This window comes from Pelobates fuscus, chromosome 7 (genome assembly GCF_036172605.1).
Source record: "Pelobates fuscus isolate aPelFus1 chromosome 7, aPelFus1.pri, whole genome shotgun sequence".
Classification (NCBI taxonomy): domain Eukaryota; kingdom Metazoa; phylum Chordata; class Amphibia; order Anura; family Pelobatidae; genus Pelobates; species Pelobates fuscus.
In genome coordinates, this window is record NC_086323.1 from 99,543,527 (window position 1) to 99,558,078 (window position 14,552).

At 44.1% G+C, this 14,552-nt stretch overlaps 1 long non-coding RNA gene across 1 annotated transcript; it reads left to right on the forward strand.

Annotated features, from left to right (window-relative positions):
- The first annotated feature begins 5,316 nt into the window (after nucleotides 1–5,316).
- On the forward strand, nucleotides 5,317–5,997 carry LOC134568730 (uncharacterized). Its single transcript, XR_010084055.1, has 2 exons — nucleotides 5,317–5,690; nucleotides 5,722–5,997. It is a non-coding gene; the product is annotated as an uncharacterized LOC134568730 (long non-coding RNA).
- The last annotated feature ends 8,555 nt before the right edge of the window (nucleotides 5,998–14,552 follow it).

Here is a 14,552-nt window from a genome sequence, read left to right on the forward strand (position 1 = left end):
GATTTTAATTGAATTATAGTGATAGAATATGAGAGCATAAAGATAGGAGCGTGGAAACAAAAATACTGGTACAGGGATATATTTATATTGCTATTTTTTTTAATTAAACAAAAGATCATGAGCTCAGTAAATGTTATCTAGGAAACTTCAAGTATTTAGCAAATGTTAAAATATTTCAGAGGCCATGTGTGCTTGGCCTGAGTTGAGTCACATTTTACAGAAATAGGTTTACATAAATCACTTTGATAACTTATATTCTCTTATTATGATATATCTAAAGATATAAACCTTCACCAGATGTAAAGTACCGACAGCTGGTTTCATATTTGAGCCCAATCCGTTCAGTGAGTAATGGCTACCTTCAGTATCCCCAATGTTTGAACTACATTCCCCATCATTCCTACCTAGTTTTTAATATAACGTAATGGTATATATACACATTTATCTCTTCTTTATTCCTGTTATCATACCATAGAGGTTCAACAACATTTACCATCTGCCATCATAATGAGAGTCTCGCAGAAACATTGTGATGATGGTATAGTCCTTTCCATGGTCACCTGATTCATCTTATCCCAACGAAAAAGCCCCTTAAACAATATGCTTTACGGGTTTACTTCTTTAGAAAGGGTTAAAAATGTTTGGTAAATCAGCAGTGCCAAGGTTTGCCACTTAACTGTGTATTAAGCAGCTTATTTTTTTTGTCTTCTAAATATTTCTCTTTGTATTTTACTGCTTACAGAGCTTGAACATGAGAGAGGAGCAATGTTTAGAATACAGAATAATACAAAAAGGAGATGAGTGTTCTATCCAATAAAATATAACTTTTAATGATACTATTAAAATGGTGAACTAACAAGAATGAAATATCGAATTTCTCAAATATATACAATCTAATATTCGGTGTGTAAATATACCAATGTTTAAATCCTATCTAATTGCTAGTAGATAAAATTAGAGTTGGTCCTATTGTAACGTGTTCCAAATGCTCCCCTCTGATGAGTTATGGGCGAAACGCGCGTGTCAGGGGCACTCGGGAACCCAGAGCTGTTAGATCACCATTCATTTGAATTCTTTAACCTTTCTAGACTATATCAAGCTCGGGTCCTGAGCACTTTGAAACTGTTACTGCTTATTTTAGACATTATGGGCTTTATTTATCTTTAGCTATCTTGCTACTTTCGGTATCTGTTAAATCAGCAAGACCATTTATTGTCCCCACAGCAATTACGGTTTCCTTTTTTATTCACAGAGGCTACATTACTGTACTTCCCTAGTTGATAACTCTATATTTTAGCTGTATTCCATTTCAAATCACCCATTTTAGATAGTTAGAAAAGGGAAGTCAGTATCTATTCTATTGTTACAGAATGGTTACATTACATTTGATGACCGACGGGTTACAATGGAGCATTGAGACTTTCTGTACAAATTGCACAGCAATAGTTATTGAATTTGACCACTGTGGATTGCAAAATTTGGTTTTGCAAACTCATTTGGGAATAGGTTTCTGAAAACTTTAGAACAGAACCTCCCAAGTCTGTATACGTTTAACCTTTTCAAGTCCTTATTATGGTTATTTAACCTTTGGAATTCAGCATTTATATTATTGCATTATAACGTTTAGGACTCACTCAATCTTTTAAGTCCTTATTAATGGTTATTTAACCCTTCAATATTCATACTATTGCATTATAAAGTTTAGGACTCTATATATTTAATTTTGAGCCTAGAGGAGACCATATCCGACTATGATGCATGGTTTTGCAATAGTTATTTGAAAAGGATTTGGAACACCTTACAATAGGACCAACTCTAATTTTATCTACTAGCAATTAGATAGGATTTAAACATTGGTATATTTATACACCGACGAATATTAGATTGTATATGTTTGAGAAATTCGATATTTTATTCTTGTTAATTCACCATGTTAGTAGTATATCTTATATAGGTATACTTTAGACCTCTGATTACACCATGCGCTCAGCTACTAACTGTACATATTTGGCACATGTCTGAGCGTGCTTCTAATTACATTAGATCTGTATAGGTATATAAAATTTTGTTGTAAATAATTCATATTTAATTTGCCTCCCGCACCAAGTATATTTGTTTTTAACTGACAGATATTGGATGTCTTTTGTTTTGAAACCACAAGTGTAACAGATTGGGTCCAGTCTTCAAAGAGTAAATCGTTGGGTAAAGTTCTATAACTAAAGGAACCTCCACTTTGGTTTCCATGGTGATTGTTTCAATTTTAGAATTTTGCCCCCCAACCCAAACATGTACTGTTTAAGAATTTGGGTGTTTACATAAATAAACTGTGTGCCTATTTTTATCTGTTCCTATAAGTGCCCAACTGATAGTACACAAACAAATCTTCGCTGACATTTAATAATGTGTTTATACCAAATATTTCCTTTTGCTTTATCACAAATACAGCTTCTAAAATCCGACTTTCCTGTTACACATACGAAACCCAACAGCTGTTTACCAGCAAGGCAGCTGAAAACTGTTTAAAAAATAAAATACAAAAATGCGTTGAAGATAGATCTTTGAACATGTTGCAAAGAGATGGTTTAATTATGAAATAGGAAAGTGAAATCCCTATAGTGCATTCTCAGTGTGTCACTAAATTATACCAAACATACTTAATTTCGTCTTTCGGGAGGGAGAAAAAGAAGAGTGAAAATAAAAGATTTGAACATTTAAATAACTAATTTTTCTGGAAAGCTTGGGGGATTTTTGCATAATATAAAGTTATATCTTTGTCTGGGCTTAGATTTATTCAAATATGCTACTTTGCGTTCCATTAAAGGCAGTCAGCTTTGACATGCCAGATGTATTTGGCCTACACTTCCTATAAGTGTCTGGATTATGACAATTGTGCCACAATCAAAGCTAGATGGACAATGTTGGATAACATTTAATCTGTAGCTTTGTTAATCTGGATTTGGGATTGCATTCCAATATCAGTATGATTTGGATCATGGCTAGACATGAATATCGCTATTTACTAAAGTAGAAATTATGGAGAATTGCATCCTAAAATAATTACTGCATTGAGAATATTCAGTTTTTACTAGCCTGTGTAAATAGGGACATTTCATTGTGCTTATTGGGTGGAAGGACATAGAATGCGAAGAATTGCACTCACTGGGGGCTGATTCATTCCCAAACCAAAGTTAATATAGAACTTTACATTTTAAAGAATTCCAGGTTTGTGTTACAGCCTGAAAAAATATAGCTTTGAGGCAGTACTGAATTTGAAGGGACACTATAGTTACCAAAACAATGTTAGAGAATTGTTCAGTGAGACTGCAGGGACATGATCTATACATCAAAACTGCTTAATTAAGCTACCATTAAGGTCACTTTGTTAATGCAGCCCTAGTCACACCTCCAAGAATCATCTGTTTAAATGTCCTTTAATGCAAAGCTTGTTTAACCCCTTAAGGACCAAACTTCTGGAATAAAAGGGAATCATGACGTGTCACACACGTCATGTGTCCTTAAGGGGTTAATTTATAATTACTAGTCTCCTGCTCTGTTAATAGCTTCCTAGATCTTATGTAAATAAAGTTTAATTTACAGCGCAGGAGCTAAAAACTTCCAAAGTAAGTTATATTTGATTGAAGATGAAATGTTTTGTTTTCGTGCAGGCTGTGTCAGTCACAGCCAAGGGAGGTGTGGCTAGAGCTGCATAAACAGAAACAAGGCAGAACATTGAAAAGTAAGACTGCAAGAGCATGGTCTATAGACACAAACTGCGCCATTAATCTAAAGTTGTTTTGATGACTATAGTGTCCCTTTAATTCCCAGGTCCCCAGCGCAGAAAAATCCAACCCACCCCTCCAGCCAAAGTTATCCTTTCAGCAAACTATCTTGCTTTGTGTTCCTGGGCAACCCAAACCAACAGGCAAGCTTCTAAAACAAATATATGACAGAGATGATGCCCTTAAATGATTTTTTTTTTATTTTTTATATTCGGTGAAAAGCTGGTGGTGATAGGAAAGGACCAGAGATATACGAGTTTGGTGAATAACCCTAATAATTTAATTTGAGAATTGCAATCTACCTTTTCTCCACACCACTCTTTTAAGGCAGCAAAATGATCTACACTATGACCATTATTTCAATATTAGGTCATCTAGTTTTTGCATCCTTACTGGCCGCCTTTTGTTTAGTTTTTTTACAATACAAGATTATTCAGTAAACAGAATTGTGGGTAAGTCCCTAAGCAATAAAAATTTTTTAGACCAATATAGCAGAACTGGTGAAATCTATACCTGGTACATTCCAGCAGTGATGGAAAATGGACTGTCGAATGGAATCTCTGTAACGTGGCTTTATCGTAAAGTGGTTTTGCTATTTTGCAAGAGCTTACTTTACAACAGATTGGTGTAAGGTATTTGTAGTCAAGTGTACTGCGCACATACCCAATATTGTCCCTTATCAAACTGTGAACTAATGTTTAGATACTAAACCACAAAAAAGTAAAAGATGGATCTCTACAGTAGGCTGTGGTTAATAAACTATTTGCTGGAATAGTATTTAGCTCCACATTTTACTGGTCACATGTTTACATTTTAGAGAAATGTTCCCATTGAACTATAGGGTAGAACAGGGGTAGCCAACCTCCAGCACTCCACATCTCTCTTGGAGCTTTGTCAGCATTATTGCTTTAAAAGCAATATGGGAGACGATGCCAATAACATCTGGAGTGCCGAAAGTTGCCTACCTCTGGGGTAGAAAATTATTTTACGGCTTGGATTGAGCAGAGCATTTACAAAGAGATGAACAAGTCTGTGACATTTACACCACAATTTGATGACTGCAAATGAAACAAATTTACTTTATTACCTCACTGGCTTCTTGGCATTACAGAACTTGTGACCGAGAATTCCTAAGATGCTTGGCCAAATATAACATCGGCCAAGCATTATGGGGAATGTAATTCACAAACATCTACAATGCCAATATTAGCCATCACTGATTTACTGTAATGGATTTCTCACAGCAAGTTAAAAAGCACTAAACGCCTAGAAATTGTTAGAAAACAATATCCGTCATAATGTGGTTTATTAAATCCCATTTAATTGCTAAATTAATTTATCCAAAATTATTTTTTTTTTTTTTTTTTTTTAATTAATAGACCTTTATGTAAGGAAAAGTTTTCATGATGGCGACTGTAATGTATCTTGAAAACTGACATTTAGTTTGGACGTGACTGCATTCAACATATGCTCTCATTAACCATTAAGTGGAGTGGTTGCAAAAAAAAAAAAAAAATTGTAAGGACTTCAGACATTTAATGTGTTAGCCAGTGGAGACTGGTCCATAGTTTTTGTTGCAAAAAACAATAATAAATGTATACAATCTATTGGCATTGTAAGGACTTCAGATAAGTTGGTAGCTTCCTTTCTCCCTTTTATGGATGACTGGTGATGTAGCGGGGTTTGGACAGGGCATAACATCTAGTGGGTAGAGTCCCACCATTTTATACTTTACCAGTCACCATTAGTGTTAGATGAATATTTATTTGTGAATGTAAGGATTGGATTTCTGTTCAGACTATGGGAGTCTGCCCAAAGACCGGAGCATATGTCACGAGTTTTGGAGCAAAAACCTGTCCCACTCATATTGTGACATGCAACATGCTCAGCTCATACAGGTTACTGGCTGATGTTCTTTAAATAAAAACATTTCAAATCTTAGATTCTTAGGTGCCCATGCCTTCTTCCACACAAAAGGCACTTCCTTTTGAAACGAAGCCCTTTTCCAGCAGAGCTTGTATCCTGTCCATTTAACCACACCACTGCCATAGCAGTGAGATCCTTGGAGATTTACACTAGCCTTTGGGGCTGATCTGAAGCTCTGCTGAGCCGTGGTCTGTAAATATCTCTAGCTATTTTAATGTTGATCAGATTTAGTACTTGTAAATAAAATCCTGGCATCACAAATGAAATTAAACATTTTTGCTACATAACATCAGACTGTTCTCTGCTTCTATTATTGGCTTCTGTTTTTCACTTATGTGTTACTGCTTATATTAGGGACTAAAGGGAAACACCAAAATACGTAGGTTACATTTTAAGATGATATGCAACTACTCCTGACCTCCATTGTCCTTCGTCTCAATCTCTTGCAGTAGTACAGCTGTACTAGATGTCTTCCTGTCTTACACTGTACTATGTATTTTGTAGAGAAAGCCTGTGCATGTGTGGTCACAAAGAGCTTCATTCATACATAAAATATGAATGAAGACTAATATAAGCAGAAATACACAGCTTCTGTCACATTGCATTTAGGGTGCCTAAAACGGTCAGTGCCTTTGAACATCAGAATTCCCTGTTTCTCATCTTACTCATTGAAAGAGGGTATATTGTCTGGGTTTTTTTTTTGGGGGGTGGGGGGGGGGTTGTGCATGATGAAAATGTTACTGGGGTAGGAACAAGTACAATGGAACATTAAATAGAATAATCTAGATGCCGATATCTGAACAATATATAGTTATACAATATTTATTTTTTTCCTAGAACTATCGCTCCCCCCCTCACTCATGCCCCCCCCCTTTTCCTGGTGACTAAAGGGTTAAAAACCCTTTATTTAATTACCTGATCCCAGCGCCAATATCACTCGGTGATGGGTGGTTAACATGCAGCACTAAATGCAAAGGGGACACTGCACCCAGACCACTTCAATTAGCTGATGTGGTCTAGGTGCCTCTTATCATACATGTGATTCATAGATATTTATGTATCTAGTTCATTATGCTCAAAGCCAAAGTAATTTTTCAACAAATTTGAGAAACGCATGGTCTTCCCAATTCATGGCAAATAAAGTCCTAACACACTCCATGTATTTAATGGCGAATTGTCTTCATACCTCTCAGTATTTCAAGTTGACCAAGAGGGACAACAAAAGTGAATCCATTGTGCTAATAAAAAGTAGCACTATGGTTCTGTCTATGGACACTTTAAAAATAGGTGTGTGGTCTGTTCTGAGAAATTTCAGGTGACTTACTAACAGCAATTTATGTGACTAAAATGTAATTTAGAACAAGAACAATGTATCTAATTTACACACACTGATTTCTAATCACATTTATTGTAGTTTTAACACAAATTACCTTGAGTATTATTGCTGTGGAACTCTGTCCCTCCTTATTGTCGGTGTGTCAGAGTGTATAACAGAGGGATTTGGGCCCAAAACAGGGATGTCTGGCCTATCTAAATACAAACACACCAAGCACTGAATATGGAACACTGCACAGTACTAACCTCGAGAGCAAAAATAATTGAACAATTGACTTAATCTGATTTATGGACAGGTGTGGGCTATTTCTTTGTTATTTCTTCAAGTAAGCAGTTTAGAAAGGTCTGGAATGGATTCCAGTTTTGGCACTTGCATTTGGAGCTGTTGCTGTGAAACTAATACATGTGGGCAAAGGTATTTTCAATGCAAGTGATACAGGTCATGCTTAGGCTGCAAAAAAAAAAAAAAAAGAAAGACATCCATCAAAGAGATAGGAGGGACATTATACGTGGCCAAATCAACAGTTTGGTACATTCTGGGAAAAATAGGAATGTACTGGTGAACACAAAAAAAGGCCTAGACGCCCAGGGAAAACAGCAGTGATGGATGATGGTAGGTTGCTTTCCGTGGTAAAGAGAAAACACTTCACAACAACCATTTAAGTGAAGAACACTCTCCACGAGGTAGGAATATCATTATCAAAGTCTACCATAAGGAGAGGACTTCACAAGAGCAAATACAGAGGGTTCCCCACACAGAACAAACCATTCATAATAATAGGGGACAGATTACACTTTGCCCAAAAAAAAAAAAGTCAGCCCAGTTTTTGGATAGCTGAAACCAAGATTAACCTGTACCAGAATTATGGGAAGAAAAAAAAGGAAGGAGAAGGCTTGGAACAGCTAATCCCAGGCATACCACATCTCCTGTAACACACAGTGGAGGCAGTGTGATGGCATGCATGGCTTTCAGGGGCACTCTGTGACACAGTGCCACTGATGATGTAACAGAAGCAGACGGTTGAATTCTGAAGTTGTTAGGGACATATTGTCTGCTCAGATTCAGTTAAATTCAGTGAAGTTGACTGGATGGCACTTCACTTTACAGATGAGCAAAACATACCGTGAAAGCAACCCAGGAGTATTTTAAGGCAAAGAAGAGGAATATTCTGCAATGAATGAGTCAATCGCCTGATCTCAGCCCGATCGACCATGCATTTCACTTGCTGAAGACAACACTTAAGACAGAAAGAACCACGAACAAACAACAACTGAAGACAGTTGTAGGCTTGGCAAAGCATCACAAAGGAGGGAACCCAGCGTTTGGTGATTATTATTTTATTATTATTATTGCCATTTATATAGCGCCAACAGATTCCGTAGCGCTTTACAATATTATGAGAGGGGATTTAACTATAAATAGGACAATTACAAATAAACTTACAGGAACAATAGGTTGAAGAGGACCCTGCTCAATCGAGCTTACATTCTATAGGAGGTGGGGTGTAAAACACATTAGGACAGGAATTTGCAATCAAATAAGGTGGGCTGCCCTTTAGGAGAGGGCAAGAGACAGATATGTGAGGTAGGGGTTAGTCTTGGAGGCCATAAGCTTTCCTAAAGAGATGGGTTTTAAGGCACTTCTTAAAAGATGCAAGACTAGGGGAGAAACTACAAACAATATTTCTTAGGAAAATATCTGTGGGTGGATTGGCACTATTAATGCTAATACAAAGGTGGTAAAACAGCAACTAACCCCAAGTGCCAAAAAAATCACCCAAAGGCACTATACAAATAGGTTAAAGAGAGAAAAAATATATACAGAGGGGGGTGCTATATAGACATAATATACTTATATCTGGGGGGGCGTGGCTAGCCGTGCATGGAGTGAGTCGCACATCGCCGGAGCTCCGCGAACCCGGACCACATAGCCCCTTATAAATGCTACGTTTCACGCCTAATATGGGGAGAACGAAACGCCAGGGCACCCCAGGACCCTCAAGCACTAGCCCACCGAGGAAAAACACCGGACCGCTGGATGATTTCCTTGCCTACCCGGACGGCCCCCGAGCCGCGAAACACGCGGACAAAATGGCGGCCGTGTCTCCGGACCTGGACAACAACGCAGGTCTGGAACCAGGCCCGGTGGGGAGTGACCAGTTATCGCACATTACCGCAGAACTGGCCTCTATATCTGCCAACATGCTCTCCAAAAGCGACAAAACTGCGCTGGTAACGGAGCTGAGAGCGGCGATCAGAGAGGAAATCCAGGAGGTGCGCAGAGATCTCACTGCCCTGGAGGAAAGAGTTACGGAACTGGAAGGGGAGAATATCAGGGCCATCCACCACTCCCAAACTGCCGATCATGCCACTGCTAGACAAGGCTCGGTTCTGCTCGAGCTCCGTAGACAAGTGGAAGATTTGGATAATAGGGGGCGACGAAACAACATTAGAGTCAGAGGCCTACCGGAGGCTGAGCATGAAAACCTGGACACAGCTCTCAAGCAGCTTTTTACCCATATTTTGGGTGCTGACGCCCCGGATGACTACCAGATTGAACGAGCCCACAGGGCCCTTCGCCCCCCCAGAAGAGATGGCCTTCCACGCGACGTCATTTGCTGCCTCCTGTCCTTCCAACTCAAAGACGCCATCGTGAGGGCCGCACGTGCTCAGACTATCGTCTTTCAAGATGCTGCAGTCTCGCTTTACCAGGACCTGTCGGCCCTTACCCTGGATGCAAGGAGGGCGCTGCGGCCACTCACGCACGTTCTTCAGGAGAAACGCATACCCTACAAGTGGGGATTCCCCTTCAGCCTCCAAGCCAAACGGGGGAATACATGGTGCACCCTGAGATGGCCTAACGACATACCCAGCTTCCTGAGATCGATGGACCTACCGCCGGTCACCATCCGCAACTGGATACTAGACCAACCTCCACCACGCGCGGAGCACCCAGTGGTACCTGCACAGCTCCGTAACCAGGCACGTAGAGACACACAGCCTCTCCGATGGGGAGGCCCTAACGGGCCCGAAGAATAACCGATCACGTATCAACCCGGCCCCGGTGTCCCCTGACCCCCCTGTGCTTGCTCCTGTGAGCGGACGTACCTGCCTAACGACATCGATGACAGCTAAGTACTCATTCTACATTACACACGGGGTACACTATTGTTTTCTAGCCCACGCAGACCACCGGGGCCCGGGGTCGGACACCTGGGGACACTTAATGTAACTGGGGGGGACCCGATTTGGCCACGTTTCCTATAGCTTTTGGGTGGGGTACGGGTGCGGACCCTTATAGTACTGCTCCAGATCGGCCGCAAACGAACTTCCTCACGACCGGGCAGCCGGAATACGCCATTTCCCTTGACACCTGCTACCACCAATGCTGGGACTCTGAACGCTACCCAGGGCCCAAACGACCACCCGCCCGGCTGCCCATGTCGGATTGCAAGCCTCCCCGATACTGATTAGAGCCCACGGGAACCAATTCCCTTTTCAACTGTTAGACAGGGGGGACCCAGTACTAGGTTGGGGCTGGGTGCTGGTGGGAGGGGGGGATTTGGATTGGTTTTGTATGTTTTATTGTATGTTTTATTGCATATCGACAGTTCTATTACTCATTGTGTATGCTACCAGTAGTTTTGCTCTACCCGAAACCTATTGCCCATGCAGTTGCTAAACGTGCCTCTAAACAGTCGCTGGCCCGGCCCGACCCCGACACGCTCCGCAGATTGGAACCGGGGCGGCAGCTCCGTTCCTGGGTTGGGGGTTGGAGGGGGGTGGGGGACCTAGGGGAAGCTTTGCCCGCGCCTGAATATCTCATGTGGCACATGGCGTGACATGTCAGCTAACGCACGCACCGCCCACGCTCTACCGAGCGCCACGCAGTCCCGGACCAGCCTCTACACCCGCTACCGGACTGCCGATGCCCTTAATGCCCAAGAGACAGGGCAGACCCCTCCTCTGCCCAGTGGCTAGGATAGGGATACCACATGTACATGGGGAGCTTGATCTTGCCTTATTTGCTGTATATTCAACTGTTGTAAATAATAGCGAACTGTGGTTTGAATAGTATGCTCCCTGCAAACTACTGTACCCCCCGTTAGAATGTGTGCCTTCTCTCTGCCCCGCCCACCGCCCCATGCACCCCTCTCTCTCCCCCCCCCCCCGGCCCGGCTCAGCTGACCACTGTTACCATAGGGCCCAGACGTGAAGGCCACCTCTGCCGCCTCACCCTCCCCGCAGTACCCGGATCGTCCAGGTGAGGGCCCCCCCCCCACAGGGAAACACACTTGACGCGACCGAGCCTCCCTACGACTCCTGCCGTCCAGTAGCCCTGACTGCCGACCTGCACCGAACGGGCCCACACGGACGCCTTCCTGCCCTTAAACAGACCGCCAACCCCACAAATGTTGCCCCCCCTCTTGCACTGACCGGAATGACCCGTGAACGACATCCTAACCACCCTAACGTGGTCCGGGGGAACGTGACACCCGGTACCACCAGACGGTTCTCACACACTCGACTTCCAGACCTCCCAGCAACTGACCCACCTGTATATAAGGTCCTCTTCTCTGGACCTAGGGCCACGGTTGCCTATAACCCCTGACCCCCTACTGGGTGCCCCCCTCCTCCTAGCCTCCCCTCCTCATCCCCCCCCTACCTCTCCTTCCCCTACCACTCCCTAACCTGCCCGTCTCATACCACCCCCCCCCGTCGGAACCCCACGGTCCGACCCCCCCGCAGCTCGAGCCAGTGCTCAGCCATGGCATCGGGCTATCAGCCCGCACCTTTAATCCTTAGGACGCATAATGTCCGAGGCCTTAACACCCCCGAAAAGCGGAGACATTTACTTCGCTCCCTCTGGGCTCAGAGGACCTCGGTGGCATTCATCCAGGAAACACACCTGAAAGGGGGGGACGCCCCCCTGATCAGGGATAAACGATACCCCCTAGGCTATTATGCCAATCATCCCGACGCCAAACGAGCAGGGGTCGCCATCATTTTCTCCCATAACACCCCTTTTACATGCACCGCCTCACAGGCAGACCCCCTGGGTAGATATATATTTGTTAAAGGCGAAATTGCCGACCATAAGTACACCTTCGCTACGGTATACTGCCCTAACAAGGGACAGCACCGGTTCTTGACTAAAACCCTCACGCTGTTAGACAGATTCCGAGAGGGCACGCTGATTCTGGCCGGAGACCTCAACATTCCACTGGACCCACGGATGGACTCGTCCATGGGTACCAGCGCCATTCCCCTACACTGTATACGTCAGGCTAAACAATCCCTGGCTAAATCAGGCCTAATTGACTGCTGGAGGGTGGTGCACCCAGAGGACAGGGATTACACTTGCTACTCGGCTGCCCACGCCAGATATAGTAGAATAGATTATATCTTCCTCGCGCAGGAATACCTCCCCTTCCTAATGGACTCCTCCATTGGCATACAACATGACTCAGACCACGCACCGGTCCAAGTTACCCTCAAATCACCGCTTTTTAAACCCAGTGAACGCCACTGGAGACTTAACGAGAACGTACTGACGGACAACGAAACTACCACACGCGTAGCCCACATACTGACCCAATATTTTGACGAAAACGACACACCGGACGTCGCCCCCCTCACTGTATGGGAGGCACATAAATGCGTCATACGGGGACACCTGATTAGTCTATGCACCCAGCGGAAGAGGGAACATACCGCTAAGATACAAGACCTGACACGTGAAATAGCTTCCCTTGAGACACGACACAAGACTGACCACACAGACGATATCTACCGCCACCTCACAGACGCGCGAAGACGGCTTAAAGACCTCCTATCCCAGAACTTATTACTCACCATTCGCAAATCCAACAGACATTTCTACGAGTTTTCAGACAAATGTGGTAGGACACTGGCACGCACCCTGAAACAGAGACAGAGACAACACCACATACACCAGGTCAAGGGACGGGACGGGACAATGAAAAGGACACCGACTGATATACTACAGACTTTTAGGCTCTTCTATGAAGAGCTCTACAACATCGATAACACCACCCGACGTACTGATGCGCCCCAACACTTGCGCAACATAGAGAACTTCCTTACGGAACACGTAGGCCGCACGCTACCAGAAGGCCTGGCTGAGGAACTAGAACAACCACTCACAGTGGAAGAGTTGGCCACTGCGCTTAAACGATCTAAAACCCACAGGGCCCCAGGTCCGGACGGTTTACCCGTCTCGTACCTGCGCAGGTTCGGGGACGTGCTGCTCCCACGCCTGGTACTAGGCTTCAACTCTCTGCTAGAAGAGGGTCGGTTCCCAACAGATACTTTACGCGCCACCGTGACGGTCATTCCAAAGGAGGGCAAAGATCCCGCTGAATGCGGGAGCTACAGACCGATCTCCCTCCTTAACGCTGACCTCAAGCTCTTCGCCAAGGCCATAGCCATGAGACTTTCCCGAGCTCTCCCTACCCTTATCCACCCGGATCAGGTGGGATTCATCCCGGGACGGGAGGCGCGTGATAACACTATCCGGGCCCTACACATGATCCATTCTGCCCGGTCGATGAAGAAGAACCAAATCCTGGTCTCCACAGATGCAGAGAAGGCCTTCGACCGGGTAGATTGGCTATACCTCGAAGCCACCCTTCGCCATATGCAATTTGGCCCCAATATCCGCTCATGGATCCTCTCCCTATATACAGACCCTACGGCCCGCATTCGGGTGAACGGCGCTCTCTCGGCCCCCTTTTCCATCCGGAACGGAACTAGACAAGGGTGTCCCCTGTCCCCCCTCCTGTTTGCCCTCACTCTGGAACCTTTTCTAGAGGCGGTCAGACGGGATGGGGGTATCAGCGGATACCGACTCCACCATACGGAACATAAAGTAGCGGCCTACGCAGATGATATGTTATTCTTTTTAGACAACCCCACGATCTCTTTCCCCAACCTCCTCCGTGCCTTCAGGACCTTTGGCGACATATCCAATCTGAAACTCAACATGAGCAAATCGGAAGCCCTACCGATATCCCTCGCAGCTGAGAGGGTCGCTCACTTAAAATCCCAGTTCCGTTTCTCGTGGTGTGACTCCAAACTTAAATGTCTAGGCGTATGGCTGCCCAGCGACCTATCATCCCTGTTTCGACTGAACTTCCTCGCCATACTCGCGGTGATACAGTCAGACCTGCAACGATGGAGGAATCTTTATGTCTCCTGGTTCGGACGAATCAACGTTGTAAAAATGAATATACTCCCGCGTCTCCTGTACCTGTTCCAGGCTATCCCCATCACTATCCCCAAGTCATACTTTCAATCGCTAAACACAGCCATACGGCAGTTTGTATGGAATGGGAAGGCAAGCAGGATTAGCAGAGCACTATTAGAACGCCCCAAACGCAAAGGAGGCGCAGGCCTCCCTTCCCCTCAAGGGTACTACCACGCGACACATCTGCTCAGGGTGATAGACTGGCACGCCCACCCCACGGCTAAAAAGTGGGTCCCCATTGA